Genomic DNA, 6000 nt, shown 5'->3' on the forward strand with positions numbered 1-6000 from the left:
ATGATATTAAACTATGTCATGGCGAACGATTCCAAAACAATAAAAAAGAAAGAAAGGAGGGCGAATTAGATAAAAAGCTATTTCCAACTTTGTCCTTCCCCTAGCATAGCAATGAAAATGAGAGGGAGGGAGAGACACTGCGGATGAGAGAAGGAGATCATGGCAGTTTTAATAGAAGTGAGAGACCATAACGTTGATTTAAATATTATCCAGGTGACCACAGTAAGTCAAGGTCATAAAATTCTAATGTCAGGTTCGCCCTGGAAAGCGTTGGGGGTGGATTTTATGATCTGCAAATATAATGTGCTGCAGCAGTAAAGATGCGTTTAAAGGTGTGTGTGGAGGAGGGCTAATCCACACAGCAGAGACTGCAGTGTGCAGGACCCAGCCGAGAGGCGCTGGGCTGGCAGGAGCAGGCGCCTCCACCCCGGGGATAGTGGAGCTTCATGGGCGCAGGAGATAAGGAGGATGGTGGATAAAAGGACAGCGACCGCGACGGCTCCAGTGACAATAATAACAAGCGTCACGGCAGACACGTGGATAACAAAGCGCATCTGGAAGGCGTCTACCGAAGGCAAGTGAAGGTAAGACCCGGTTTTACGTAATATTTTTATTTCCTGTTTCGGGAAGTGTGGCGCATCTGTCAGAGAACTTTGCCTGACAGCTCATTTGGCACGCACGGTGCACGCCTGCTCGCGTCCGTAGTTTGAATGAAGTTGTTTCAGCGTGCTGCTGATTGCTACTCAGTTTCTTTCTCGAATCACGATGCTGGTTGCTGATTGTTTTCTTTGTTTGTTTGTTTTTTGGATTAGCTCTGGAGATTTGCTGGACTGGATTTTTAGGCTATGTTTACTTAACGAATGGACTAAATTTACGCTGCGCTGACACAATAATATTTATGAATTTAGAAGAGTAGCAAAATTAGATGGATGCGGTTTTTGAGACGATACAATTAAAAGTCATGGCACATCTAATGTGTCTACAGGCAGCGTAAAAAGCAGCATGATTGCAGACCACAGTGTGTATCATACTCGCCTTTTCCCTTAGTGCTGGATAGTGTTAATCCCCACTTGGCTTTTCATGCATTGTCCTTTCCATGGATATTTTTTGTAAACCCCTTTGCGCGAAGCTGAAGCGTGGTTTAGGTAGTTTCATGTTGTTGGGGTTGGCTTCCTGGCTCGGCAACAAGAAACTGCCTTGATTACGTCAGTTCGTCTTCATCAAGGGCACAATTTCCGCCGAATTACCCCCTATAGTCACACAGGTCCCCGCAAATGGCATTGTAAATGAACTGAGTTGCAATACCTTGGACAGAGACGTTTTCTTTCTTTGCTGTTATTTTTGTGGTGGGCTGTAAAACCTCCCAGAGGCTCTCAGAAGGAGAATGGGTTGTAAACAACATGGGGTAAAGTTTTAGACTGCGTAGTGGTGCATCTGTCATCACTGGCTGTCCGTTTAGGTTTCGTTGTTTCAGCTGTTTTATGATGAGATAGAAAGAGACATGGATACATAGGTGGCTGGATATGTCGCGGACTTAACTAATTAAATGTGTAACAGGACATTTATGCTAATGACACTTCTATGACTTCATCTGAGCTCTCTCTTCTGCTAATGCACAACTTCTTTTAAGTGTTTAAAACCAAAAGGCCGTTCAGTTCCAACTTCCAATTTGCTGGGAGGTTTTGCAGCGATAGGCTCCCTAACGTCAACACAAAAAGCTACTTTGTCATTTCCAGCAATAGCTACTGATGACTGTTTACTAGAAAACATTAGAATACACACAAACAACAATCGCTCCGTTAGCCACATTTTGCATTGAAGATTCAAAATGTTACATTTTTAGTACAAATTCCTACAAAAATCTTTGTGTGTTTGGGTCTTTTATGTCTTTCAGTTGTGTTTCCTCTGGTTCTACTTAAATGTTTGAAACTTTATTTTGTCTTTCCACGGACCACTATGCGGAAGAATATCCTGGGTTTTACACGGTTTCATCTGTTATGTGTTGTGGCTAAGTTTCCAAAACATAATGGGCACACATTATATCTTTATTGGAGTCGACCCGCAACACTTTCAGTGTACATTTTTGGACTAATGGCACTTAAATTAATTAAATTATCAGAGTAACCATTCATATCTAGCGTGAATTTAGAAATGAATGATATTTATGTTTGAATCTAAACTCACTGACGGTCACCGATAGTTGGCAAAACTTTATGTCTTGTAATAAACATTGTTTTATCATAGTTAAAATTAATGAAAAGGGGAGAAGGACAATAGAAAAGAAACTCTCAAAAATGACTAGATATCTGTCAGGAAAGGGGTTTTAGCTTACGTCAGCGGTCAATGAAACACAATAACTTATTGATGAAAGAGCTGCTTATTCTGCAAGCACTTTTTTTTTTTGGAAAGGCAGTCCAGTGTTTATGCTAGTCACTATCTCCCCTTGTTTTCTCAGCCCCCTCCTTGTAGCGGTAGCACCAGTGGAAGAGACAGTCTGGAATCCAAAGTCACTTTCATTCAGCTCAGTGAATGAGTGTCTCTCTTGGAATGCACCACTGACAAAGACTTTACAGCGCCGAAAACAGCCCCGAGAGCTGCACAGATTCACCCTAAAACCATATACACATAAAGTAATTTATTCCACTTTGTAGTTGCGCACAGGAACTGAAGCCTTTACACAGCCGCTTCCTTTGGGACAGCTCAAGATGTCTCACTGCTGCTGGCATGATCAGACATGAACCAAATATGCTAACAGCTTTTCTTTCTTTCTTTGTTTCCCCTTTTACCTTTTTTCTACTGTCATTTTCCACATTCATTATGTTTATTTTATGATAGAGAGGAAAAAGTAGCACTTCGAAATTTATTTTATTTTTACCATTTTACCAAGAAGATTGATTAGGGTTTGAATTCAGAAGGGGTGTTATCCTTCTTTCTTTGGAATGGAAAATGTGAAGACTGCTCTATTGCCAATTTGTGCGGTGCAGGAATGACTCTTAAAATGCGCCTTTTTTGGATTTGTTGAATGACATTTAATAACTGAGAACGCTTTCCAGCCTCAGGATGGATTATAAAGGAAAGCCGAAAAATTCAAACTGTCACAGGCCTGCTCACCAGCACTGTAATTGATCAGCTTCAGAACTGATCACTTTACGGGCTGTTTTGACACAAAATGCGTTTGAAAGACATTTTTAAAGCTAATTTATTAGAATAAGAATGTCATTTATTGATTCTCTGAAACACTGGCGTGCAGCGGTTATCTTGGGATTTCCATCCAATACAGGAGGAGAAATTATTATTGTAGTTTTTGGCCTTTCAGTAGATCATAGTACAACTCTGTGGTCCTTAATATTCAGCGTTTGGGGCGTTATGAACACATTGTGTTAACGTTTCTTTGAATTATCTTTATGTGTAGTTTAAACAGATAACATAGCCTAGATGTCGTATTTGAACGTGACTAACTAATTTTGGAAAAGAGAAATGAGACGCGTTTATTTCGTATTTGTGTGTGTGTGTGTGCGCGCGCGCGCGTGTGAGTTAGAACTTGTGATGTGTTGTCAATTTTGCAGTAGTTATCTTGCTCTTACCATTCATTTGACAGAATAATTACTTTCAGTATCTCTGCTCTAAACAGGAAAAATAATGCGCTTCCATTCTGGCACTGGCATGTCTAATAAAAGAAAGTCATGTTCCAACGCACACCTCGTATCCATGTTTATTATCTTCCCCGGACCGGTTTTGCTGATAAAAGCAGACTCAGATACAGAGTTCTGACTCACTTGACAATCAAGATGAGTCAGTTTATCTGAATAAGCATTGGGTGTAATATCAGCTTGAGTAGCCTTGCGGGTTTATAAAGATACACTTACAGAGAAATTCGCAATCCGCACACACGGCGATTTTCATGCAAGTGTACTAATGATCTTAGCTGAAGTTCCCCTTCTAATATTATCACGAGAAGCATGTTGCTGTATTCATCTACAATCATTTTTTACGGTGAAAGGTGGCTGCTGAATTAAAAACGCGGGCGCGAAGATTATTTTGACGGAGCAAACACTGATTACATGCCTGTGAGTCCGTATTAATAAGAAGCATCAGTGCACTGCAAACACACGCTTTGGTTCATGCGGCACAAATAGGCTTTTTGAAAATTGCTACAACACCTGTATTTGTGTGTATTTTTGTCCATGGGAAATGTGTGTAAGTGATACATGTCAGAATCTGACGTACATATGTTGGCGGAGTTATAGTTAGTCTATTGTCATCATTGATTCAAGAAGCCGTTTTTTGGATAAATTATTTTGCATGTCAGAAGGACAAACGACTGTAGTAAAATGAAAACGTAGACTCGCTGTAATAGACAGTGTCATATATTGCATAGATTACAAATCGTTATTAGACCAATATGAGATTTTTTGAAACCTCAGATATAAAACCAACTGTGCCACAGACGACTACAAATCCCATAAACAAGCCAAACAGACGGTTCTGTATTTTTCTCCAGTTAAACTTTTAGCCGTATACTTTTGATTTGTCAAGTTTCACTCTTGATTTGTTGATTTTAGAGTGCACGTGTTTAACAAAAACAGTCATTTCTGCTACACGAGGTTGTGTTTCTCTATAAAATGTTATGGAACTAAAGTAGGACAGTGTTTGGTCATGCAACAAAAGGGGATTTTCTGCGACAGTATATTATCAGCTGGTTCAGCTGCAAGTGTAGTTGTGCCCTGGAAGAATAGAGATTAAGGACAGACATTCATCAAAAGAAAAAAGAAACGACGAACAACAAATGGTTTATATAAAAAATACTTTTTTATTTATTGCAAAATAAGACGGATACAAGAGTGAAATGGATGATGGAAGATAATTGAACAGAAGTTACTTCTCATTAATGACACATACACACACGCACACACAGAAACAAAAGCACACTTCAAAACAATAAAAATGATATTAGTGCATTGTTGCAGACATCGATACAGGATATATTCGAATTCGTCTTTACGATCGGATTGTAATAATTGCTCATTGAGTACTATTTCATTATACTGGGAATATCTGAAATCAGCAGACTGCAAATGTTAAACCTCCAGAAAAACAAATGAATAAAAGAACTGATTAGCACATTTGGTAAATTTCTTTGTCTCGATTAACCTGCAGGTGAACAATAACTAGGCTCAGAGCTGCGCATTCATCAGCACACACCAGGACACCGTTTGGAGTTATCCGGGTTAAGGTCCGCCGTCTGGTCTTTTAAATTTCATGGTTGAATCTGAACTCAGCAGCGAGCACAAACGTAGGACTTCCTACTGCGTATATGATTTGATGCACGTTGTTTTACACCACGAAGCCAAAATGTTGAATATCATGTCGGTTAATCAACAAATGTAAAACTGTATTTTGACTCTAGCTGATCTAGGATAATTACCGACATCGTTTATTCCTTAGCCTGGCGCTGACAAAGGCTCGTTTTTAAACGCCAACGCTACAGATGTTGCAAATTGGGATAATTATCATTTTATTACAATCATTCTTTTCGCTCTTTTTTCTTTCTTTCTTTGTTGTTAAACTCTTGTTTCGTATATTTCAGTGCATGAAACTGTATTTTAGCCCAGTTTGAGATAATGTTTGCCACAGTGAAGTGTGACTTGTTCTTCCACACCACATATTTTCTCGTTTGCACATAACTGTCAGCTTTGCACGTCCCAAAATGGATTTCTTGTCTTAAAGGTTGCAATCAGTTAACCTTTTTTTTGCCAGTTCAATTCCTTTTATAAACAACTAGTCCACAGCAGAGACGATATTATCTGAAACATTAAACCTGCAGTTGCACATAAAAGAATAAATACTGCATAAAACAGATTAAATAGTCCAAATACAACATATGGGCAAAATATAACAGTGTGGGTAAAAGCGCGCGCGCACACACACACACACACACACACACACACACACACACACACACACACACACACACACACACACACACACACACACACACAC

The sequence above is a fragment of the Astatotilapia calliptera genome, chromosome 20 (genome assembly GCF_900246225.1).
Source record: "Astatotilapia calliptera chromosome 20, fAstCal1.2, whole genome shotgun sequence".
NCBI lineage: Eukaryota > Metazoa > Chordata > Actinopteri > Cichliformes > Cichlidae > Astatotilapia > Astatotilapia calliptera.